This window comes from Bos taurus, chromosome 5 (genome assembly GCF_002263795.3).
Source record: "Bos taurus isolate L1 Dominette 01449 registration number 42190680 breed Hereford chromosome 5, ARS-UCD2.0, whole genome shotgun sequence".
In the NCBI taxonomy this organism is placed as follows: domain Eukaryota; kingdom Metazoa; phylum Chordata; class Mammalia; order Artiodactyla; family Bovidae; genus Bos; species Bos taurus.
In genome coordinates, this window is record NC_037332.1 from 64,544,152 (window position 1) to 64,570,268 (window position 26,117).

The following is a 26,117-nucleotide window of genomic DNA, read 5'->3' on the forward strand; positions in this document are numbered from 1 at the left end:
CATGTAAGTGTTACAAGCTAGAATACCTCATGGGTGTCTATATATGTGTATGTATGTGTATAGCTCCTGTGTCCATGGAATTTCACAGGTAAGAATACTGGAGTGGGTTGCCATTCCCTTCTCCAGAGGATCTTCCCGATCCGGGAATCAAACCTGGGTCTCCCACAATGCAAGTAGATTCTTTACCATCTGAGCCACCAAGGAAGTCCCAAAATGTACATGCATAAGTTTTGCAAAACATACATGTGCACATAGGTGATATTAAACATAGTTTAAAACAATGGTCACCTAAATTCACATGTAAATAAAAATTTAAAAATACATGCCCTTTTGTTCTCTAATAAAAGTGCTTTAAATGATATAAATCATAGTGAAATGAGGCATCAAATAATTTCTAAATTGTTTGTTGATTTTTAGGAATTGCTGGTATGACCTTGCTGTCACTGGCTAAATGATGCCTGCTCTGAGTCAGGAGCTGTGTGAAACTCTTCCAGCCACTTCCCTCCTGCATGGATGGGCATTAGGTTCCTGGAATCAGGGACTTGGTTGCAGGCAGAGAGCAACTAAGCCTGTCCACTGTCACAGCCAGGCAGCCTCTGGATGCCAGCACTTCCCACAAGGACTGGACACAGATCGCCTTTCCCTCAACCCCTGCCCACGATGTAGTCTCCTTGTTTCCAGAATTCTCCTGGCCACTCCTGAATCAAGTCAAGGAAATGGATGCCACCTAGAAATTGATACTTTGGAACTGTGGTGTTGGAGAAAACTTTTGAGAGTCCCTTGAACTGCAAGGAGATCAAACCAGTCAATTCTAAAGGAAATCAGTCCTGAATATTCATTGGAAGGACCGATGCTGAAACTGAAACTGCAATACTTTGGCCACCTGATGTGAAGAACTGACTCCTTGGAAAAGACCCTGATGCTGGGAAAGATCGAAGGCAGGAGAAGGGGACGACAGAAGATGAGATGGTTGGATGGCATCACTGACTCGATGGACATGAATTTGATTAAGCTCCGGGATTTGGTGATGTAGGGGGAAGCCTGGCGTGCTACAGTCCATGGGATCGCAGAGTCGGACACAACTGAGCGACTGAACTGAACTGAAAGACAATTGCCACCAGGTGGCGCCAACCTCTGCAGCGAGGACGTGAACCGGTTTGGGTCTTGCAGCGCTGGCTATTAAAACTGAGTGGTTTCACTAATCTGGAAGTAAAGGCCTGGTACTTACATGGTGAGTTTTTTGGACTCCACTTTCTGCATTACGAGTGTGGGGGTTAGATTTTAGATCGCTATGAAGGTGTACCTCAGTTTTTCTCCCTTCCCAACAATTTTTGATTTGGAAAATTTTGAAACTTGGAGAAAAATTGTAAGAATAATATAATATATATAATGACACGCATATACCTTTCACCTAGATTCACCAGTTCTTACCATCTGGCCACATGCTCAAGCTCTCACACTCTCATGTCTCTCTAATCTCTCCCTGTCTAGGTGTACATTTCTCTTCCTGAATCATTTGAAAATTAGCTGCATAAACCTGACTCTTCATCCCTAAATACGTCACCATATTCTCCTAAGAACAAGGACATTCTTCTACACAATCACAATTACTTTCAGAAAATGCAGTATTGATAATGATATCATTATCTAATATATAGATCTTCGTATTGAGTTTTCTAAATTGTCCTAATTATGCCATTTATAATTTTTTAAAAATTAAGGATCTAATAAAAAAATCTCACACTGTATTTGTCATAAACTTGACTCACCTTAACCTGAGATGATTCCTCACCTTTTTGAGCACGCACACGCAAACACACATGTGTGTCTGTGTGTGGCCGGTCTTTTATGAAATTGAGTGTTTTGGAAAGTCCAAGCCAGTTTTTTGCGTTCGTCTGATTCTTCTTTCATGATTAAATTTGGGTTAAACGTTTTTGGCAAGAACACCACAATGTGATGCTGCATTTTCTTAAAACAGTGTTTAAAAGATTCCAGTGATTCTATTTTCACAACATACTTTTTGTTCTAGAAAAAAAATCACTAATCACTGACTCAAATTAATTTTAACACACACACAAAGCTTCTTAGACCTTCCGCCTTTGTCATTCTGATCCCATTTTCATGATTATACCACACATAATGGACAAAAGGAAATTACACAATGAAAACCAGCAGATTCAAGTTCATAAGGGATTATATCTAAGTAAAGGCCCTAGTAGTGCTGTTGACACCTGGGTTGTTTGTACAGCAACCTTTCTTTCAAAGAGTCACCAAACTTCCCTCTCTGTGTGGCCTCGGCTGTCAATCATGGGACTCAACCTCTTGACCCATGGTGATGGTTCAAGGGTAAGCAGAATGTGACCTGAACAGAGCCCACTTCTCTAAGAGATTACACATGGGTTCTGAAGAAAAGTCTCTCTCTCCTTCTGGGATTGTAAGATAAACAATTATGTTTCCTGGAAGCATTTATGGTCCTCTTCCTTATTTTATGGAGGAATATTCTGTAGAAGAAAGTCCACACACCCAAAATGAAGCAGTGGAAAGTGGAGATAGAAAGATCAATAGAAAGAGACAGAGTTAGTCCAAGTGACATATGTTAGTCCCTGGATCTAGCCATGCCTGAAGTTGAGTCAGCTATAAATTCCTGTTTTATCCTCTTAAGCTAGTTTGAGTTGAGTTTCTGCTTCTTGCAGCTGAGTTTTGAGTAATGCAATCATGATCTTGGTCAGAATCACAAGAATCTTTTTCTTTGCATTGGCAAAGCCTTGGCGATCACCAAAGAGCCCCAGGTACCTGGGCTATAATAGGAATGATATTAATAGTACACATTTCAGGGTACCTGTTGTGCAGATTAAGAGGGGACCTGGGTAAGCACTTGACAGTGTCTGGCTTATATTAGGAAATCCGTGTACCATGCACACAAGTCTTGGGCATCTCTCCAGGCTTCTGCCGTTTGCCCTGTGCCCTTGAATTTTCCCCTCACTGGGCATCCCTAGTGGCTCAGATGTTAAAGAATCTGCCTGCAATACGGGAGACCTGGGTTTGATCCCTGGGCTGGGAAGATCCCCTGGAGAAGGGAATGGCAACCCACTCCAGTATTCTTGCCTGGAGAATCCCGTGGACAAAGCCTGGTGGGCTACACTCCATGAGTTTGCAAAGAGTCAGACACAACTGAGCTACTAACATTTTCACTTCACTGCCCAGACTAAAGCCAGACTTGGCTGAGAACAGTGCTTGCTTGGGTAATGTTCGTTGTTCACTGTCATTGTCTTGGTTATATTCTCTCCATTTGTCCTATAAGCTCAGCAACATGAACAGTGTTGAATATGTCTTGAGGGTATTCTGCGTTTGTCAGGTTATTATTTTTCCAGGCGAGAAATAAGCCAAGGGTGAGGCTAACAGAATGGAACTGCACTGACATTTTGGCAGCAGGCACACTCTGCATGAGCTGGAGCTGAAGCTCAGGGGTCAGGAAATTAGCGACACTGGAATTGGTAAGTTTTGGGGCTACCATGTGTATTTGTTTTGGCCTAATTTATCCTCTTTCTGCAACCTTTTCCAGGAGGAAGTTTGTCCTTTCAGAGACCACTGTATTTGTTGCTGTCGAAGGGGCCAGTTGCAAAGAGTCTTTCAGAAAAGCAAAATTCCCAGGGAAGGACTCATGAGGTTTATGTAAGTACCTGTACAATGCAGGCATACCTCAGGGGTTATGGAATTGCAAAGACTCTCACAATTGCTACATTTTTCTGGACTCCTCCTCTAAGTACCTTAGCATCTACTAAGAAGGGGTACCTCAGGCAGGTGCTAACAAATGTCCTGGTTGACTTCAGGTCTAGAAGATCATTGGAGGTGAGAGCATGGCTATCTCTGGTAGGAGTCTGTGGCCAGCGTGGACTTTCCACCCAGTCCATGGTGTGTTTGGAGCAGACATAAGGGCACAGTGGTAACTTCTCCTGCCTGAAAATTCAGCCTCAAGTGGGAAGAATATGCTGGGCTTTGTGGAAGTCAGCCAGCCCAGTTTCCCAAGTTGTGTATGTTTTGGAGTTGAGTGCTGGTAACCCCAGGGCTGGAAGCAGGTGACCTGAGCACTCTTTTCACTGCTTAGAAGAGCCTGGTGGGTGGGCCTGGCAGGATCCTCTTTGTTTGGGGAGCCACTAGATCCTCCTGAGGAAGAACTGGTGCTAAGGACAGAGACCAGCTCAGTTCAGTTCAGTTCAGTCGCTCAGTCGTGTCCGATTCTTTGCAACCCCATGAATTGTAGCACGCCAGGCCTCCCTGTCCATCACCAACTCCCGGAGTTCACCCAAACTCATATCCATCGAGTCAGTGATGCCATCCAGCTATCTCATCATCTGTCGTCCCCTTCTCCTCCTGCCCCCAATCCCTCCCAGCATCAGAGACTTTTCCAATAAGTCAACTCTTCACATGAGGTGGCCAAAGTACTGGAGTTTCAGCTTTAGCATCATTCCTTCCAAAGAACACCCAGGACTGATCTCCTTTAGGTTGGACTGGTTGGATCTCCTTGCAGTCCAAGGGACTCTCAAGAGTATTCTCCAGCACCACAATTCAAAAGCATCGATGCAGGCCTATACATTCAGCTGGAGAACAACATCCTAGTGGCCGAGACAGAAATGGTTTGAGTATAGGGAGGCCTCCTCCCAGTGCTTCCATCAGAGCCCTGGAGGAGAAGTCACTGTAAAACTCTGAGAGCGGCTCTCAAGGACTCTGGGTGTCCAGAACAACAGTTAGCCCTGCTTCAGGCCATGCTTTGGTGACAGTAGAAAAGGCACAGAAAGAGCACTTCCTCCTTCTAGCAGAGCAGCTGTGGCATTGCAGTGAGACCTGAGGGGTCAGTACAGAGAGCATGAAGGAGTGGCTGCTGTGGTCACCACAGAGAGGGGCCTGGGGTACAGCTCTTATGGACCCCAGTGCCTCAGGAGCAAAGGCAGACAGCAGTGTGACGGAAAACAGTGAAGGCCTTCTTAAGTGATCAGTGCAAAGAAATAGAGGGAAATAATGGAAAGATTAGAGATCTCTTCAAGAAAATTGGAGCTATCAAAAGAACGTTTCATGCAAAGATGGGCACAGTAAAGGACAGAAATTATAAGAACCGAACAGAAGCAGAAGATATTAAGAAGAGGTGGCAAGAATTCACAGAAGAACTATACAGAAAAGATCTTAATGACCTAGATAACCACGAATGTGTGATCACTCACCTAGACTCAGACATCCTGAAGTGTGAAGTCAAGTGGGCCTTAGGAAGCATTACTACGGAAAGCTGGTGGAGGTGATTGAATTCCATCTGAGCTATTTCAAATTGTAAAAGATGACGCTGTGAAAGTGCTGCACTCAATATGTAAGCAAATTTGGAAAACTCAGCAGTGGCCACAGGACTGGAAAAGATCAGTTTCATTACAATTTCAAAGAAGGGACTAACAAAGAATGTTCAAACTACCATAAAATTGTGCTCATTTCACATGCTAGCAAGGTTATACTCAAAATCCTTTAAGCTAGGCTTCAGTGGTACGTGAACTGAGAACTTCCAGATGCATAAACTGGGTTGAGAAAAGGCAGAGGAACCAGAAATCAAATTTGTAGGATAATGGAGAAGGCAATAGAGTTCCAGAAAATCATCTCCTTCTGCTTCATTGACTATGCTAAAGCCTTTGACTGTGTGGATCACAACAAACTGGAGAATTCTTGAAGATATGGGAATACCAGACCATCTTACCTGTCTCCTGAGAAACCTATATGCAGGTCAAGAAGCAACAGTTAAAACTGGACATGTAACAACTGACTGGTTCAAAATTGGGAAAGGAGTAGGACATATTGTATATTGTCACCATGTTTATTTAACTTCTATCAGTGCCGGGAGCCACCACGGGAGATGCCATCCATGACAAAGGTCATGCGGAAGAGACCTGACAGGCAAAGGCAGATCAGGCCTCAAGGGGCCCCCTGAATCTGCTCTAGCATCCACCCCAAAACCCAAATCTGTCTGTCTTACTATTTTATGCCTTTCACCAACTCTTCTGACATTAACAGGGGGCTTTCCCCGACCACCTTTCTCTGGAAAAAGTCAACTTAGGGCTTTAGTTAATAAGTCTCCTGGGCATGAAAGGAATCTTTCTATTTTAACCCCTCTGTGGGCATTCTAGCTTGCCTGACAGGTTTATCCATACTCTTGCAATTAACACACATGATTGTTCACAACTCCCCAACCTTGAAAGGCACGGGAAGCCAAAACATTCTAAAAGTCCCAATGAGCATAGAGTCCTTTAAGGGATGAAAAATTATTAGAATAGATAATACTGGTAAAGGGCTTCATTACTGGGCCAATGCTTGCTGACGAGTGCCCATATCCCTTATCCATTGTGCGCCTGGGAGTGCATTGGTTAACATAGTTGGAATGTAAGAAAAACAAGTAGCAGCCTTGGAATTAACCACATCAGACCTTTGAGCTAATTGGTTCTTTCTTTGTTGTGACCCACTGCACCTTTGCTCTGTGAGAATGTAACTCTGTTTAGTACTTTCTGAGGCTGGGAGAAATAAAGAAGAAACACTTCAAGGGAAAACAAGTTTTCTGGTCGAGCAGCCTTTATCAAAAAAGGGTCATAAAATGTCCACAGGCCTCCAAGGCCAGAAGATAATGTACACAACATTGTTTATGGGAAAGGTATGCAGAAAAGAATCCTGGTTTTGATGAAGACAAAACAGATGTAATGTTTGGGCTGACTCTATATGACTGCATCTTTCATTTCCCTCTATGTACAAGTCAAGGTATAAAAGTTCCTTTTGAAAATAAAGTTATGGGCCTCGTTCACCGAAGCTTGGTCTCCCCGTGTCGTTCTTTTTTTCCTTTTCCCTCCTTTTCTCTCTCTGTTCTTCTTTCGGGATGACTCCTTGGAACACAGGAGCTTTATTGGCTTTCTGTGTTAATCAAGGAAGATCTAGCCTCTGATCTCTCCACTTTGCTATCCTTATCGCCTAAGCCGTCATCCTGAGGGTACCCCTGGCTCCTGCTGGGGCTGGACCCCGGTAAGAATACTGAGCTGGAAGAATCACAAGCTGGAATCAAGATGGCTGGGAGAGATATCAATAACCTCAGATATGCAGATGATACCACTCTAATGGCAGAAAGTGAAGAGGAACTAAAGAGCCTCTTGATGAAGGTGAAAGAGGAGAGTGAAAAAGCTGGCTTAAAACTCAACATTCAAAATGCAAAGATCATGACATCCAGTCCCATGACTTCATTGCAAATAGAAGGGGAAAAGTAGAAGTAGTCAAAGATTTTATTTTCTTGTGTTTCAAAATCACTGTGTACAGTGACTGAAGCCATGAAATTAAAAGACGCTTGGTCCTTGAAGGAAAAGCTATGACAGACCTAGACAGCATATTAAAAAGCAGAGATATCACTTTTTGGACAAAGGTCTGTATAGTCAAAGCTATAGTCATGTATGGATGTGAGAGTTGGACCATAAAGAAGACTGAGAACTGAAGAATTGATGCTTTTGAACTGTGGTGTTGGAGAAGACTCTTGAGAGTCTCTTGGACTGCAAGATCAAACCAGTCAATCCTAAAGGGAATCAATCCTGAATATTCATTGGAAGGACTGATGCCGAAGCTGAAGCTCTTATACTTTGGCCACCTGATGTGCAGAGCTGACTCACTGGAAAAGACCAGAGCAGAGAGTTCAACAATGGGGCTGAAATGGTGGCTGGCAGGAAGATGCCCAGGATCTGCCATCACCCCAGACTTTTCAGAACTAACTGGGGGAAGCAAAGTTAGTCAGGGACATAGGAAAGATGTAGAGAAATACAATTTTCTACTGTAAATGTTACCCCATTGTTACCTTTTTACTCCAGGACATGTGGTCTGGGAGGTAGAGAGGGGAACATGGGCTCCACCTGTCATTTCAAGCCCCTTTATTCTGATTATGAACAGCTTGTGCCACACAAGAATAGACACAAGAGTGACTTGGGGTTGTTTTGCTTGATTGGCAGAGGAGCAGAATTTGGAGGAAACCTGGTGCCCCAGACAGCATCAAGGACTCACAGAGGGACTTTTGATTATCAGCTCATTGCTTCCCTTTAAATTCCTCTGAGCCCAGGAGTCTTGGGTTAGCTCTAGAAATGTCTAGGGATTTATAAGCAAAGATTCTCAGGAGAAGGTTTGAGCTGAAGTATTAACAAAAGAGATGATCACATCAAAATCAACATAAGGTTTCAGGGCATTGTCTATTCACCAGTCTCAACAAAGGGGTAATTCCATAATTATAATAAGGCAAAGTAAATTAAAGAGAGTAGTACTTAAATCTTGCCTGGAGAATCCCAGGGACGAGGGAGCCTGGTGGGCTGCCATCTATGGGGTCGCACAGAGTCGGACACGACTGAAGTGATTTAGCAGCAGCAGCAGCAATGCTTAGATAGCTCCAATACAGTTTCTTTGGAAATACCATTTGCAGAAATATCGACTGTTTTGGATCGCCCATGTCAATCTGTCATTCTCTAGTGAAGCTAATGTACATGCAGAAGTGTAACTCTATAGTAGGATTGCTGAAGCTGTGAAGTCTAGTTTTATGATTTGGTATTTGGGAGATTCAGTATGGACAAAGGACATTTACACTGCAGTCATCACTTGGTTTCCTCTGCTTTTTATTAGCTTGTGTGACCTTCAGGAGATCACTTCACACCTCTCAGATTCAGTTCCCATACTGGTAAAATGTTGATAATAACATTCACAGAGTTCCTGTTATTGTACGTAGGAAACAAATATCTCTAAGTTTCAGTATGAGTTATTAACACAGTATAATATCACAATGTAATATTTATTGTGATCTGATTTTTATCAGTAACAAAGTCTGTATAAGCAGAAGTAGCTCTGATAAACACAGGCTGGGCAAATCAAACTGACCGCTGACATAATATGACAGGTGTTGGCATTTAGGGCCTCAGGGTAGGTCAGGACTTTTGCTCTCACATTTCTATTGGCTACAACTGTGGGGATGCTGAATCTAAGACTCAGGAACTCAAATCTGAATCACAATTATAATTTTAAATCTTTTGAACTTTGGTCTACTTAGAGCTGAGATGGTTTAGTACCTTAGAGAAATAAAATTCCAACACTTGGATTAAAGGACATTTAGAGCTTAACACTTGGATTAAGCTCTAGAGGACTGTGATTATGCTACAGTGAGTATTCAGAAAAACAAACACCTGAAGAGGAAATGAAGTTAAAGTCTAGTTGCCCTCTTTAATTCATGTTTCTACCCTTGATCACACCATAAGTCATTCTCCTTGACTGTACCTTGTGGCTCAGACCCCTCAGAATGTGAATCCACCCCTGAGTAGGAGACACAGAGCACCATGAGAACATAGAGATGGGACAGTCAGGCTAGGAAGACTTCCAGGAGGAGGTGAAACTTAAAACGGAGACTTAAGTGATGAGAAGGAGGTTTGCTCCACAATTACAGGGAGAGCAGAGAAACATTCCAGGCAAAGGGGACAATCTATGCGAGTGAGGGAATGGACGGATGGATGGATAAATAGATGGGTGGATACACAGATGGATACCCTAAGCTTAGAAATATAGGTATCTCCTAAATATGACTAGAGTTTATGCTAGTTAATGGCGTATGCTGATTCTTCTCCCACTGGAGGTATCCTTGTGGCTCGAGGCATCCATTGTATGATTGGTGAGATCCCAGTTTGAATCCTGGTTGTGCTAGTTACTTATTCCCTATGTGGTTCAGAACTAGTTATTTAGCGCAACTTCTTGGGTCTCAAGCATCTCAGTTAAAAAATGAGGACATTAACATCCACCTCAAAGTTTTTTTCTTAGAACTAAATGACATTTTGTAAAGTTGTTAGCACAGTCCTTGGGATGAAGTAAATGCTGGGTTAATCGTGGCATTAACCATCATCAGCATCAACAACAGGTGATTTCCATCCAAGAAAAAGCAGTGTGTGACTGTAACAGCCACCTGAATAACGTTTAGCAAACACCAGCATGAGCCAGGTCATCTCAAAAGCAGAGATTTTGAAAAGAAATGCACAGGGCAGTCATCTGATGATCTTTGTTGGCCCAAACACACGATTCAGCCTTGAAAACAACAGGCTGGTTTGGGATCCTGGCTACTGACCCGGGGATGGGCGTCAGACGTGATGCATGGTGTAATAAGTACTTGGTTCCATCCCGGCAGTACAGAGAAACAGAATGGCTTCTCTGGAAAGAAATCGCAGTAATTGTTGTCATTTATAAGAGCTAACGCTTACAAAGTGGACTGTAATTCTTGCCCTGCACAGAGAGTTAGAAACAGAATCATTAGAATACTGTCTCCCAGACTTACTGACTCTGTAAAGGTACTTAATGCCTCTTGAGTTTCTTCATCTTCAAAAAGGAGACACCCTCCCTGCCTCCCAAGGTTGCTGTGAGCAGCAGACAAATGATGGAAAACAACAGGCACACAGTCTCCATGATTAGTGGAGGTGCTGATAGCCAACAGCATCCAATTCTTAGACGACTTGCTTTTCTCAGAGAGCAGAATGCTACCTGCCTATGATAAATATTTCAGAGATGCTGAATTATTTATTTATTATATACTTGGGTTTACAAGGAAGGAAATTGGTTCCTTTAAAACAATAACATTGATTGGGTTAAATAGCAGAGACAGCACTCTCCCATCCTTATTTACAGACCCTGGACCGAGTTCTAAGAGCGCAATGGCAGATTATGGATGTACCTGCTGACCTGCAGACAAATAGGAGGGTTAAAAGATCAATTAAATAATCTTAACTCGTGAGCAGCAGGGAAAATATTTCAGCTGAAACATTGATCGTCGTCCTGAAATGTACTACAGTGGAGCTAAACGGATTCGTGTCTTCACAGGCAGTGGGCTTCCTGGCTTGTATCCCAGCCCCGGCGGCCTGTGACTGATGTAGGGCGGACAGAACCTAAGGATAGGAAAAGAGAAATGGATATGTGTTGAGCAGCTATTCTTGCCAGGCAGTCTACCTAGCTGCTTCACCCACGTAGGTCACCAAACATCTTTCAATATCTGGGAGGTTAAGTTCCTTGTTGCTTGCCTCCAGGTGATACAGCTAGTCAGAGGCAGGTGTCACCGAAACCAGAATTTACATAGAGAATGGTCTCATGGACCCAGGGTCGGGGAAGGAGAGGGTGGGATGAGTTGGGAGAGTATCACTGACATATATACACCACCATCCGTGAGATAGGTGGCTACTGGGAAGTCAGTGTATAGCACAGGGAGCTCAGCTTGGTGCTCTGCGGTGACCTGGAGGGGTGGGATGGGAGTGGGTGGGAGGCAGGCTCAAGATGGAGGGGATATATGTATACCTATGGCTGACTCATGTTGTACAGCAGGAACTAACACAACATTGTAAAGCAGTTATACCCTGATGTAATAAATAAATAATACAATCAGAATTTGACTCTCAGATCGGTGTTCTTTGTCACCACCAGCCTGACCATTCATTTCATCAGTCAACAAACATCCGCTGAGCTGCTTCCACATGCCAGGCACTTGGGATGCAAAGGCACAGCAGGTAAGTTTTCTGCCCCCAAGGGTCTCACAGTCTGAAGAGGGAGACAGACAAGGGGCTTCCAGTTTCCATGTGGGGTGGAGACGGTAGGACCAGAGGGCAATTTACTGTGATGCTTCAGGACTCCTCATTTGTGTGTGTCACTTCTAAATAAATATTCACTCTTACACCTGTCTTTGTAATTTGTATTACTTTTTTAAAAATTTTATTTTAATTTTAAACTTTACATAATTGTATTAGTTTTGCCAAATATCAAAATGAATCCACCACAGGTATACGTGTGTTCCCCATCCTGAACCCTCCTCCCTCCTCCCTCCCCATACCATCCCTCTGGGTCGTCCCAGTGCACTAGTCCCAAGCGTCCAGTATCGTGCATCAAACCTGGACTGGCATCTCATTTCATACATGATATTTTACATGTTTCAATGCCATTCTCCCAAATCTTCCCACCCTCTCCCTCTCCCACAGAGTCCATAAGACTGTTCTATACATCAGTGTCTCTTTTGCTGTCTCGTAAAAGGGTTATTGTTACCATCTTTCTAAATTCCATATATATGCGTTAGTATACTGTAATGGTCTTTTTCCTTCTGGCTTACTTCACTCTGTATAATAGGCTCCAGTTTCATCCACCTCATTAGAACTGATTCAAATGTATTCTTTTTAATGGCTGAGTAATACTCCATTGTGTATATGTACCATAGCTTTCTTATCCATTCATCTGCTGATGGACATCTAGGTTGCTTCCATGTCCTGGCTATTATAAACAGTGCTGCAATGAACATTGGGGTACACGTGTCTCTTTCCCTTCTGGTTTCCTCAGTGTGTATGCCCAGCAGTGGGATTGCTGGATCATAAGGCAGTTCTATTTCCAGTTTTTTAAGGAATCAAAGAGCATTCTCAAAATATATAAGCTTTGGAACTCAGTCCACCTGGATTCAGCCCTTAGCACAACACAGCAAACCCTGTAGACATGTACATGCAATATCTATATCTGCCCAGAAGGCTTCTAGAAGGTCGCCCTTGAAATGAGACTTAAGCACAAGAAGTACACAGAGAAGTGGAGGGCGGGGGATGGGATGGGCCTAGAGAACAGGACCTAGGAAAGTGGTGGTGAGGGAGTCAAAATAGCTCAGTTTATCCAGGATGATGCAGGGTTGTGGGGAACTGTGTGTTGGCTATGGGGGCAGCTGATAGACAGTGGGGTGCTGGTGAGGGAGGGCAGGAGAGACTGTAGGGCCAGTGTGGGAGGGACTTCCGTCCAGGATTTTATAGAACTTTAACTCTGATCTTTAATGCTAGAAGGAACAACTGAAGGATTTTTTGGATCCATTTTTTAGCATAGATTTTAGGAGCATCCATCTGATATCAAGACGCAGGGTAACCTGAAGGCAGAGTGAGCAGCTGTTACCTAGGACTGTCCTGGTTTTAGCACTGAAGGTTCTCTGTCCTGGAACACCCCTCAGCCCCAGGGAAACCAGGACAGTGAGTCACCTGACCTGGAAGAGGGTGGGCCCAAAGCCAGGAGAAACACTGAGGTCTGCTCAGCAAATATGCATCCCATTACCCACCTGACAGCTCCACTTTGATGTCTAAATGGCATCATTAAATCAATGTGCTCAAAACCTCAGAGTGTTTGCACTTGCTGTTCCCCAGGATAACCACACGGTTCACTCCTTCACCTCCTTCTGATGTTTATTCTGATCTTACCTTCTCAGCAAGGCCTCCCCCCAAATCCTCGTTTATTATTGCAATCCCTATGCTTGACATTTCCTATCCTTGTTTTGGTTTTGTTCATAGCATACCACCACCACCCAACATGCCCAACATATTGAATATTTACATTTTTTATAGTCAGTTTTTTCCCACTATCAAAATCTTTCATGAAGGTGGGAATTTTGTTTGTTGTATTCATTGTCCAGGACAGTGTCTGGCATGTAGGACAGGTTCTTTGACTAAGTAAATTGAGTCTTTGTTGATTCATCCCTACTCTCTCAGGCCCTGCATCCAGTTCATCTGCAAATTCTGGTGACTGTCTGTTCATGGTAGATCCAGAATATGAGTTCTTAGCACCCCCACCACGCCTACCCAGGTCCAGGCCACGTCATCGCTCACCTGGATTGTTGCAAGAGCCTCCCTCCACAGGCTTCCTGTATCCAACCTTGCTTCTGAACAGCCTGTTCTCTGTTCTCAAATCAGCAGCCAGGGGATCCTGCTGAAATGTGAGTCTGATCACATTGCTCCATCATCTGCTCAGTTCCCCCTTTCCCCTTGCACTCCCTCGTCTCCTCTCCTTTGCTTCCTCTTCTTCCCTCCCTGCCATTGCCTCCTCTCAGGCCCACCTCTGCTTCTGGGAAGGCATCTTCTGATGTGTCCAGGTTCTGGCCCTTCCAGCCACACAGGCTCCCTTTGTGTGCCTCAAGCACACTTGGCCCCTCCTTTCTTGACGCAGGGTCTTCCTGCTGCTGCTGCTGCTAAGTTGCTTCAGTCGTATCCAACTCTGTGCAACCCCATAGACGGCAGCCCACCAGGCTCCCCCGTCCCTGGGATTCTCCAGGCAAGAACACTGGAGTAGGTTGCCATTTCCTTCTCCAATGCATGAAAGCAAAAAGTGAAAGTGAAGTCGTTCAGTCATGTCCGACTCTTCGAGACCCCATGGACTGTAGCCTACCAGGCTCCTCTGTCCATGGGGTTTTCCAGGCAAGACTTGTTGGGAAGGGAAAAAACCCAGAACCCAGGCTCATGACAAAAAAACTAACAAAAAAATTAATTTAAAGTAAGTAAAAGAGCTTTCATTTCATTTTTTAAATGCCTTTATGAACTAATTTTCTTTCCATCTTGGAAAAGGCAGAAACGTGTGTTCTTGTCATATTGAGATAACTAATTACCCTCCTTGCTGGTGAAGACAGTAAAGTAGAAGCAGAATTTCAGAAAAATAGATTCTTTCCCTTTTTCTCTCTTTTCACTCACTGTATTTACCCACTTTCAGGAAGTAGAGGGTTTTGCTGCTCAAACTTTCTTCCTGTCTCTCAAGAAGCAAATCTCTTGGAAATTCTTTGCAAGAAGACTGTTTGCTGCTAGAATGTGTTGAGAATATTACTTCTTTCACAAGGTCTATTTTGTATCTTTAATTCATAGGAGTTTTTTTTTCTGTTCACCCCCTCCCACTTCTCCCTACTATTCCCCTTGGATTTTCCATGTGCTTCCTTCTTTGCGCCTTTCAGATGGTCACATGTTCAAACTTCCTGTGTACTCATTTGCCATGCAGTTACACATGCATCATCTCATTTAATCTTCATAAGCACCCTGTGAGGTGCTATTATTATTATTCTCTTTTACACACAAGGAAGCTGATGCCTCAGAGCTAAGTAGTGTGGTGAGAGCTGTCAGTACCCCGTCCCATGCCACCAATGCAATGGGCACTGGTTGGCTTCCCACCGCCAAGGTCTATATATGTTTCTTTCACCCCAGAAGAGGCCAGATGTGCTGGGGAATATGCCCATTCCCCATTCCAACACACCCCCTCCATGGCAGTCTTTTCCCAATGACTGATGGAGTTGCTGTATAAATATCACAGCTTCCCTGCTCCTTGGGTGGGAGAGAACTGAGGGGCAATTTCTAGGCTGGTTTCAGAGACTCCTAGCAGGATTGTGCTCCATAGTTACCTGTCTGGTTAAAGAACCTTCTGTTGGCTACATCTACTTCTCTCTCTCTTCCCCTACTGGAGTTTCCTGGAATCACTTCCTAGATATGGGTTTGCACTGGAATCCTTATCTCAGGGTCTGCTTCTAGGGGAACCAAAGATAGATCTTTGCCTGAGATTGTATAGTTACCAGATGGCAGAGCTGAACTGCAGACTCAAATCTGTGATTCTAGAGCTTGTGTGTTTCATCATGATGTTCTAATCCCTTCCTTCTCTTTAAGAATTTTTTAAATTTCTATCACTTGTAGTGGTGATAACTTTTTTTCCTAATGTGTCAAATTATAGCAAACAATACTTTAAAAAACCATCTTGATAAATCAATTGGGAAATGTTAACATTTTCTTTAGATTGAAATTTTAGTTTTATAATGACAAACTATAAGCTATAAAAGGACAAGTTCCCACAAGTCCACAACCTAGCATTAATGGGGACCATATGATATGAGTCATGACGAGAAGAAGAGCGAGAGTGGATTGATGATAAGTTAGGAGTACTTTGTTAAGTTAAAAATGAATTTACTGGAAGGTCTTGGTTAGATTGGAGCTTCCCAGATGGCTCAGTGTTAAATAATTTGCCTGCTAGTGCAGAGACACAAGAGATGTAATTTCAGTTCTTGGGTTGGGAAGATGTCCTGAAGTAGGGAATGACAACGCACTCCAGTATTCTTGCCTGGAGAATACCATGGACAGAGGAGTTTGGCAGGCTACCGTCCATGGAGTCGCAAAGAGTCACACGACTGAGCATGCACGTACTTGGTTAGATTAGGGACTTGAAAGAAGAGCTGGACAGTCAAGTTCCAGAAAGGACAGACAGGACAGCTTTTGGGAACCAGGGACCCGAAGCTATTGGACAGTATTTTCCGGGAACCATAGTCAAGTTGATTAAGCTTCAATTCATCTTGGAGAAGACTAATTCCAGGGTCAGATGGTGTGACTGGCTGAGCAGAGAGTGGGTGGGGAGCACTTTGATTGATACAAGCAATGGGAGAGATGCTCTTTCCCCTACAAAAAAATTAGCTGGCTGCTTTAGAAAAGGAGGAGTGGGGTTCTGTGCCATAAAGATGACAAATATCCTTGTGAAAGAGAAGGGAAAATGTCTGCTGAGGAAAGGTAGGAGAAGGGGGAAGTGACAGCACACAGAGGAAATATTTAATACATGAGGTGTCTGCAAAGAGAAGCAATTGTGGATATTCCCAGCTGCCGACAGGGTCCTTGCAATGTCTATTCCCTTTTGAGGTAATCTACTATTCTCCTCTTTATTCCTTCCACCCTAGACATATTGGGGTTTCTGGTGTTCCTCTATCACATGAGATACATTCCTCCTCAAGACATCTCTACTTGCTGTTCCAATTTCTGGAACAGTATTCCCTCAACTTCAGCATGGCTATTCCCTTATCTCCTTCAGGTGTTTGTTCAAATTTCATCTTCAAAGGGCTGCCTTCTCTGATCACCCATTCCTTCCTCCCCTCCCCACCTTCTCTGCCTTATTTATCTATGTATATTGGATATTATTACCATCTCACATTATGTTTTTATTTGCATAATATATGTGTTCCTTCATGGGAATAAAAATTCCATGAGGGCAGAGGTTTGGTAACCCCAGTTTCTAGAATGTTCCTGATATGTTGCAGGTGCTTGATAGATATTTGTTGAATGAACAATGAATGGTTTCTCTTCTCTTCCTCCGGTAAGGCTATCAAGTGTAAACATAAGGTTTCAAAATGATTGACAGAGGCAAGCCTGAAATGAAGTCCTAGGGCAGGCAAGAGGGGCACCAAAGATGTCCTGCAGAGACATCTGTGGGAAATATGCCTGGAGGATTCTCTGCCCCTCCAACCACTACACATGACGGGGACATGGGGATTCTGGCTTCAGAGGGAATTCCTGTTTCTATACATCATTACTCTTTCAATGTTTTAAGTGATTCCTGTTAAAGTCTAGTTTCATAACCTTGTGATCATTGTACGCTTACAGTGATAATCCCAAGAGGAGTGGTAATGGCACCCCACTCCAGTACTCTTGCCTGGAAAATCCCATGGATGGAGGAGCCTGGTGGGCTGCAGTCCATGGGGTTGCTACAAGTCGGACACGACTGAGCGACTTCACTTTCACTTTTCACTTTCATGCATTGGAGGAGGAAATGGCAACCCACTCCAGAATTCTTGCCTGGAGAATCCCAGAGACAGGGGAGCCTGGTGGGCTGCCATCTATGGGGTTACACAGAGTCAGACACGACTGAAGCGACTTAGCAGCAGCAGGGGCTCTGGGAAAATGGGAAGACAAGCCAGCAAAGAAGTGAAATTAATAAACTGAGAAATGTATCAAAGTGTAACTGACCTTGTTTACTCAAATAAAAAATAATCCTTACCAATCTTGAAGATCCACTCTCTGTGCAGTTTCTGTGGGTCCCTTTTATCTTGAAAGTGTTAGTTCCTCTGTCATGTCTGACTCTTTGAGACTCCATGGACTGTAGCCCCCAGGCTCTTTTGTCCATGGAATTCTCCAGGCAAAAATACTGGAGTGGGTAGCCAATCCTGTCTCCAGAGGATCTTCCCAACCAAGGGATTGAATCTGGGTCTCATGTGTTGCAGGCAGACTCTTTGCCTTCTAAGCCACCAGGAAAGTTGACTTACATTTCTTATTTTCTAAATCACCAGACAGCAGCATTAAATTTTTGTTGATGTTGTTGCTGATTTAAGTACAATTCTGCAAAATAATGTTTGAATTAAATACATCTCCAACTCTAATACCAAGTTTTCTGAGGATTAATTAACAGTGAATTAGTTGAAGTCTGAGGAATGATGAAAGACAAGTATATATCATCAAAAATTGATCTAATGACCACAAAGACATAATAGCTAACACATATGGAACACTTAAAATGTACCAGGCACTATGCTATGTAGATATGCTAGAGAGAAATGATCTCATTTAGCTCAAAAGACATTCCACTTTCAAATCTACAAACATTTATTTGGCCCATGTGCCAGGCAATGGATACACAAAGAGAAATTATAATTTCTGTCTTCAGTTTTCTTTTGTGTTAGATTAATTTCTTTTATGTCAGTGAAATAACATGGAGAAATCTCTGTAAGTGTGAAGATGTGTGTGCCCCAATTATCTTCATTGGGGCACACAAAGACCTTCACAATGGCTTCACACCTACCCATCTTCCTTGCTACATTGACTGTTATCTCCTCAAATTATATCCTAACCCTACTCATTTCTCCAAATAAGCCACAAGATATCACATCCTTAGGTCTTTGTACATGTTCTTACCTTTGCTTTCAATTCTCTCATCTGTCAGCTGAATTCCAAATGCCCTTCAAAACCCATTTCCCACATCAACTCTTCCATGAGGGTGTCTTTGGAAGCTCCTCACCCACTTCATCTCTAGGATCAAGAGCTGGCCAATGGTTGTGTGTGTCTTTTTCGTTTACCGTCCCAGTGTCCAGTCTCCCTTCTTTTGCTAACAGCACCCCACTTTTCACTAAGGAAGTCACTCCTCCCACTTTTCATCCATAAGGCTTGGGTGGGACTGATCCCACCTCCACCTCCACCTGGGAGTGGGTGGTTGAGCTTAAAGTCCCAGTTTAGAGGCTGGACAGTGGCTCAGGGATGGGCACGTGACTCACCTGGACCGCAGAAGACCAGCCTCAGCACTTCTGCCAGAGTTGTTGAGAAAGAGGCTCCTTATTTCAGCTGAGGTTGTTAAATTAGCAGACAAAGCTGGGGGCCGTCTTTGGGCTATGTGAAAGGAGCCTGTCAGAGGAAAGCAAGAGAGGGAGAGAGAGAGTTCTACACATGCAGACCCAGCTTTGAAATGTCTGAAAAATTTACCTCTAGATAGCTCAGCAATTTATTGTTAGGTAAATGAATGAATGAATCAATAAATTTTCCCTGTGCTTTAAACTCATCTGAGTTGGGTTTCAGTTATCTGTAATAGGAAGGATTCTATGAAATGGACCCTTTCTCATTGTTATATGATAGGTAGGTTGATAGATAGATGATAGAGAGATAGCAACAGATAGATGAGTAGACAGATCGTGTAAACTGTGAGGATTTTAAAGAAGGAACTTGTCTTGTCCCTCCGTGAATCTTTAATACTAGCATAGTGCTCACCAAATGAACAAAGGAATGAGTTTTCTTTAATAATGACATAGAATGCTGCAGAATTTTAAATAGACATAGATAATCCCAAGGATTTTCTGAGTCATGCTTAGCGCATTTATGTCATAGTGGTGATGACTTATACAAGAATAACCCTCAAACCCTCCTGGGAGAAAGGATTCAGCTGGCCATACTATCATTCTGATACAATTCTTTTGATAAAGGACAAAAATCCCGCTTTAGAAAATTACTGTACTGTATGATATGGGCCAGAGTTAAGTATGGTAATAAAGTGTATGTGGTGCTTGCTATGTACCAGGCTCTGCTTCAGGTGCTTTGCAAGTTTTAAATCACTTGATCCTCACAACAAGTTTATAAGATAGATACAATTATTACCTCCATTTACATCTTGGAAAACAGAGGTGTAAGGAGGTTTACAACCCCAGATCTCACAGATGGCACCTGGCCAGTGCTCCCTGCAGTGAGGGATCCAGTAGAGGCTGGTAAGGGATGAGTCGAGAAAGGCACCTAGAAAATGTCTTAGCGGAAAGGAAGGAGAGGAATAAAAGAGAAGGCTTCATTTGATAGCAAGAACAATGCAGAGGTCCAGATTCTGTTTCACTTAAAAATTCAGTGCTAGCTTTTTTCAAAATAAGCAATGAGAAGTTTGTAATGAAACCTCCCCTTCAGGGTCGAGTCTCTATAGTGACTGCTTACTGTGAGCAAAGCTCTGTGTCTAGTGTTTGTATGTTGTGGTGAAGATTAATTTCTCCTCAGTATCTGTTATTCATTTCATCCATATTAAAAGAAATTGTGTTTTTTAGCTGTGTGTGTGGCTGGCTGGAATAAAATAAATTCCAGTTTCCTTTGCAGTTAGGATGGCCATATGGTTAAGTTCTGGCCAATGGGATGTAAGCATGTGTCACGTGTAATGTGTCATGAGCAATGTTTAGGAAGTGTCCCAAAAGGAGGGAGGCAGGCATGCCTCCCTCTTGCTGGCTGTACTGTGTGCATTATATTGTGATTTATAATAAATATATATTTGGTCTTTGTTCTAGTTTCTGGCACAGAACTCCTAAAACCCTTGGAATTTTGTAAGTGATGAGAGCACTAAAAAGTCTTCTATTATGTTAATGAGGTGATATTTAGAGGCATCTAGGCATGGCAGCATTTTATGGCCCAGGATGAACCATTTGGTGCCAAGATTATCCCAAAATGCATCTTATGGGTGAGGGCCCTGGTGCCATTCTGAGTTTTAAGACATTCCTTTGGAGAAGGAAATGGCAGTCCACATCAGGACTATTGCCTGGAGAATCCCATGGACAGAGGAGCCTGGTAGGCTACAGTCCATGGCGTCGCAAAGAGTCGGACATGACTGAGCGACTTCACTTTCACAGGCATGGGAGCCAGGGTTGGAACTTTCAGCCCCACTTCCCTGACCTCAGGGGAGAAGGGTGGGGCTAGAGGTTGGAATCAGTGTCCAGTGTTTGAATCAGTCATGCCTCTGGAATGAAGCCTTCATAAAAACCCAGAAGGACAGGGTTTGGAGAGCTTCCAGGATGGTGAACAGGTGGAGGTGCTGGGAGAGATCCTGTGACCCCAAACCCCTTCCTCATACCTTGCCCTGCACATATCTTACATAAGTTATAGCCTTTTATAATCAACTGGTCATCTAGTCAGTAAAATGTTTCCTTGAGTTCTGTGAGCAAATAATTAAGTCTAGGAAAGGGTTGTGGGAACTTCTGATTAATCGCCAGTCAGTCAGAAGCACTGGTGTGGATCTGATCTTGATGTGGCTGTTGGCATCTGATGTGAAGGGCAGTCCTGTGGGGTGGAGCCCTGAACCTATGATGTCTGATTCTCTCTCCTGGTGGACAGCATCAGCGTTGAGTTCAACTGTGGCCACCAGCTAGTGTCTGAGAACTGCTTTGTGCTATAGGGATCTCTCCCCTGACTGGAATTTGGTGCAGAACCTTTAGACACTCGAGCAGCTATCCATGATAGCTTTAGACACTCGAGCTGCCCATGATGTTTGGTGCCGTGTATTAGGATGGCACCATGGAACAACAGACTGGTTCCAAATAGGCAAAGGAGTTTGTCAAGGCTGTATATTGTCACCCTGTTTATTTGAATTATATGCAGAGTACATCATGAGAAACACTGGACTGGAAGAAACACAAGCTGGAATCAAGATTGCCAGGAGAAATATCAATAACCTCAGATATGCAGATGATACCACCCTTATGGCAGAAAATGAAGAGGAACTAAAAAGCCTCTTGATGAAAGTGAAAGTGGAGAGTGAAAAAGTTGGCTTAAAGATCAACATTCAGAAAACGAAGATCATGGCATCCGGTCCCACCACTTCATGGGAAATAGATTGGGAAACAGTGGAAACAGTGTCAGACTTTATTTTTGGGGGCTCCAAAATCACTACAGATAGTGACTGCAGCCATGAAATTAAAAGTCGCTTACTCCTTGGAAGGAAAGTTATGACCAACCTAGATAGCATATTCAAAAGCAGAGACATTACTTTGCCAACAAAGGTCCATCTAGTCAAGGCTATGGTTTTTCCTGTGGTCATGTATGGATGTGAGAGTTGGACTGTGAAGAAGGCTGAGCGCCAAAGAATTGATGCTTTTGAACTGTGGTGTTGGAGAAGACTCTTGAGAGTCCCTTGGACTGCAAGGAGATCCAACCAGTCCATTCTGAAGGAGATCAGCCCTGGGATTTCTTTGGAAGGAATGATGCTAAAGCTGAAACTCCAGTACTTTGGCCACCTCATGCGAAGAGCTGACTCATTGGAAAAGACTCTGATGCTGGGAGGGATTGGGGGCAGGAGGAGAAGGGGACGACAGAGGATGAGATGGCTGGATGGTATCACTGACTCGATGAACGTGAGTCTGAGTGAACTCCGGGAGTTGGTGATGGACAGGGAGGCCTGGCGTGCTGCGATCAAGGGGTCGAAAAGAGTCGGACGTGACTGAGTGACTGATCTGATCCAATCTGATCTGATTAGGATGGCAGTCACACATGCCCAGCTGCTTCTACTAAATTCACCAGTTATGGAAGTCACTCCTCCCCACCTTGGGGATCACAGACTCTAATGGAAGTTCTCCAAATGGAAACAAGAGGAATGGGAAATTGGCATTACATAACACAGAATATTTTTTGTTGATCTCAGTTTTACTTTGGGAAACTAAAGTTAGGTGATGTAAGTGTAATGCTAGGACTTTGGTTCAAATCGGCCTGATTCTCAAACTGGTGAGCTTCTCCACTATCTAGACTGCACAGCTTCCTATTACTCACAGTAGTGAGCTGGTAAAGACAACAACCAGCTGGGATGAGAGGAAAGACACTGAATTGTAGTGTTTGCCAACCTCCATGGTGTAAAGATTCCCACCAGGCCCATTTTAAGCTACCAGTAGTTCAACAATGGACCTGCAAAATTCCTGAAATTCTATCTGTCCCCCTGAGCCCAGGTGAGCTGGCTCCAGAACTTCCGGTGTGTACTTAGCTGAGCCTGAGAGGAGGCGCTCCAGGCAAACTGCAGGTTGTCTCCAACTGTCCTTCTGTACATTTAGGCTGTGCAACTTTGGGTCAGTTAGGATAACAGCCATCCAGAGCAAGCAGAACACCTGGGACCACCCCCCCCCCTCCCCCATGATGCTGGGCATGAAGTGATTAAAGAGTAACTGCATGACCTGGGGCCCCCGAGAGACGTTAGGGGAGCTTCATAGGAAGTGACGTGGATGCCCTGTTCTTTCTGATGGGTGATCCATTTTCAGAAAGATCTGGCCAACAGGATTCTCAAGGGCTCCTCTAGCTGACAAAATGCCTACAATACCATTGCTGGAGCCGGGGGAAGATAGCTCTGCAGAGAGAAGCAGGACTGGAGCACTTGGGTTCAAGAGAGAGAGAAAGCTCTGTGGTCACAAATCCACAAGCAGCATCTGGCAAGGCAAGTTGGAGGGACTCTGATGCTTCCTCCTGTAGTCAGTGGGTACAATAAGAGCCTGTAATTTGAGCAAGTGCTGGAGGAAAGCTAAGAGGCTTTAATAGGGTGTTTGTGGTGACAAGGGCAACGCAGGACACACAGTTGAGGGCTTGGACAAACCCGCCCCCAGAAAGTTCTCTTACCACATCCTTAGGAGGAAGGCTGGAGACTCTTATTGGAACCCACTGTACATCCTTGGTAGCTTGAGGATGGTGAGTTTATACCACATCTATTAATAGTTCTCCTGACAGAGTGGGTTCAGTGACGCTCAATAAATCATTTTGTTAACTGCATGAATTCCCGAGCTAAAGAAGGCCGTTGGCTTTGTGGAATAAGGATGTCCGTCCTGGAGGGCCCTGTTTGAGAATGAGTGTCAAGGTTCTGCACATGAGCCAAACCAGGCCATCAGCCCCCTCCTAGAATTCTCGCTTGCCCGAGCCCGAGCCCTGTCATTACGTAAGGGGGACGTGTTGACCTAGCTCTGCTTTCTTTCGTGTCTCTCTGCTCCGAGAAAGATCTGTTCTAAGGTCCTAATGTTTTCAATCCAGCTCGCTTGTTTTGAATTTGTTTTATAACTCCCAAGGTTAAATCACAAAACGCACACTCCTCTGTGTGGATTCTCTTTTTCTGGTGGTAGCACTGTGTTTCTCCAGGGACAGAATTGTAGACATTTCACATGGAAGTATTGGCAAGTGAGGGTCTTGCCCGCTCCTTGAGTATCACTGTTATATGGTCAGGCCACCCAAGATGGCTATACCCTTGTTCTCTGTACATCCCCTGCTCCACCAGTACCTGCCTCACCTAGACCCTAATCACCCAATGGACCTTCCTACGTACTTGCTCCTGGCCCCAGCTGGTCATTGTTCTAACTCTAGATCGGAGCATATCCACTATGATAGCCTGATGGTGAGGAGTGTTCCCCTGTGCTGATTTCCCTGGTAACCGAAGAACCAACCTCAAGTCAATTCCCTCTATAACTGGTAACCTCTCCCTGCCCCCAGGAGAGAAGAATGCCACCATGCCCTGTCTGCCATCTACTGCACATAATGGGATGTTGCTCCAGGACCTTGCTTCAGACATGTAAGATCCCCCATCCCCCATTAAACCACTGATGTCTCTCTTGATGACTCTGGGCTCCTCCTTTGATCTGAAGCTAGGCAAGGTCAGGCCTTGCAGACCTGTGGTGTGCAGCCCAACAAGTATGGACTCAGGTGTTTTGTTTTCAAGTTCGATGCTTCTCTGTCCTTCTGATATAGCTGAATTCACCTGTGAGCACCTCCTTGCTGTCTGCCACAAGATGTTTCCATATTACCTCTTACCTTCCCTGCCCCAGACCTGGAGCCAGCCATGTCTGCAAGATGCCCTAGTTTCTTTAAGTGGGAAATGTTATTTGGAAACAAAGAACCGAGTGTGAAGTATGCTCATTACTATTGGAATATCACTGCCTCTGGCCCCTTTTTATAGACAGAACTAGAAGAAAAATTCAATGATGAATTAATAATGCTTCCTCAATTCAAATGAAACACAGCCCCAAGCCTTAATTTCCCCATTCCATATACACATTTTTACTTTATACTATTATACAATAAACACAATGTAATTTCAGAAATACAACCAACAAGAACACTACCAATTTTGAACCTATTAAATAAAGTTCAAGATGTCTTTGCAATTCTCTTGATTTTAAGATATATTCTATTAAGGATGTATGATCTTAGTGTTATGTTTAAAAGGTATTTGAATAATTTTTCTGTGTGACTATGTTATCTATCTAGGATATATTAATATTCACTTCTTTATTTAATGTTAAGATTTTATTCCCTGGTGGCTCAGATGGTAAAGCATCTGCCTACAATGCGGGAGACCTGGGTTCAATCCCTGAGTTGGGAAGATCTCCTGGAGAAGGAAATGGCAACCCACTCCAGTCTTGCCTGAAAAATCCCATGGACGGAGGAGCCTGGTGGGCTACGGTCCATGGGGTTGCAAAGAGTAGGACAGGACTGAGTGACTTCACTTTCACTTTCAAGGTTTTATTTTATCTTTCTTTTTACTTAATTTTATGTTTGAATATGTAAAATAGCTACATCATTTAAAAGTTAAGACTAGTAAAAAAGTTCTAATCAGAGAAATCATGCTTGTACCCCTACACCCACCCCCTATAGGTAGTTATATTCATTAGCTTCAGATTTATTGTTCTTGATTTGCTTTTTGCAAAAATAAGGGTATATATTTTCTTTCTCTACAAAAGAGCATAAAATGAGCCTTCTTTTGCACCTTGCTTTTTGTCACTTGACAATATATTCTGCAGATTACTCCATATTAGTTTACAGAGATCTTTCTTATCCTTTTCGATAGCTGCATAGTATTCTATTGTACAGATATACTGTAATTTATTTGTAATGCCCTATGGATGGGCATTAGAGAAGGGAATGGCAACCCACCCCAGCATTCTTGCCTGGAGAATCCCATGGACAGAGAAACCTGGCAAGATACAGTCCATGGGGTCACAAACAATCACACACGACTGAGCAACTAACACACCCACACACACATGAATGGGCAGATGGATAATTCCTAATACTTTATTACAAATAATGTCATGAATAACTTTTGTGTGTGTGAAGGTATATTTTCAGAGTAAATTTTCAGCAGTGAGACTGATGGCTTAAAGGGTTGACGCACATGTAATTTTGCTAGAAAATAGCAAATTTCCCTTCAAATGGGCTGTACAATTTTGCCTTCTTACCAGCAAT

General features: G+C 43.6%; 2 long non-coding RNA genes across 4 annotated transcripts in view; one reads left to right on the forward strand and one right to left on the reverse strand.

The window, feature by feature from the left end:
* The first annotated feature begins 409 nt into the window (after positions 1 to 409).
* Positions 410 to 24,442, forward strand: LOC112446714 (uncharacterized). The gene is made up of 4 exons (XR_003034778.2): positions 410 to 1,231; positions 3,563 to 3,672; positions 11,482 to 11,564; positions 24,366 to 24,442. It is a non-coding gene; the product is annotated as an uncharacterized lncRNA (long non-coding RNA).
* The window catches only part of LOC112446713 (uncharacterized), a 33,085-nt gene continuing 15,776 nt past the window's right edge, over positions 8,809 to 26,117 (reverse strand). The window contains exons 1-5 of one of the 3 annotated variants that reach the window (XR_009494553.1): positions 23,508 to 24,382; positions 18,896 to 19,022; positions 17,629 to 17,966; positions 13,674 to 13,770; positions 8,809 to 10,952 (exon numbers count right to left, since the gene is read on the reverse strand). This is a non-coding gene — a long non-coding RNA (uncharacterized lncRNA). Of the gene's footprint in view, positions 10,953 to 13,673; positions 13,774 to 17,628; positions 17,967 to 18,895; positions 19,023 to 23,507; positions 24,383 to 26,117 lie in introns of those variants that run through there. The other 2 variants (XR_003034776.2, XR_003034777.2) reach the window with 2 other exon arrangements.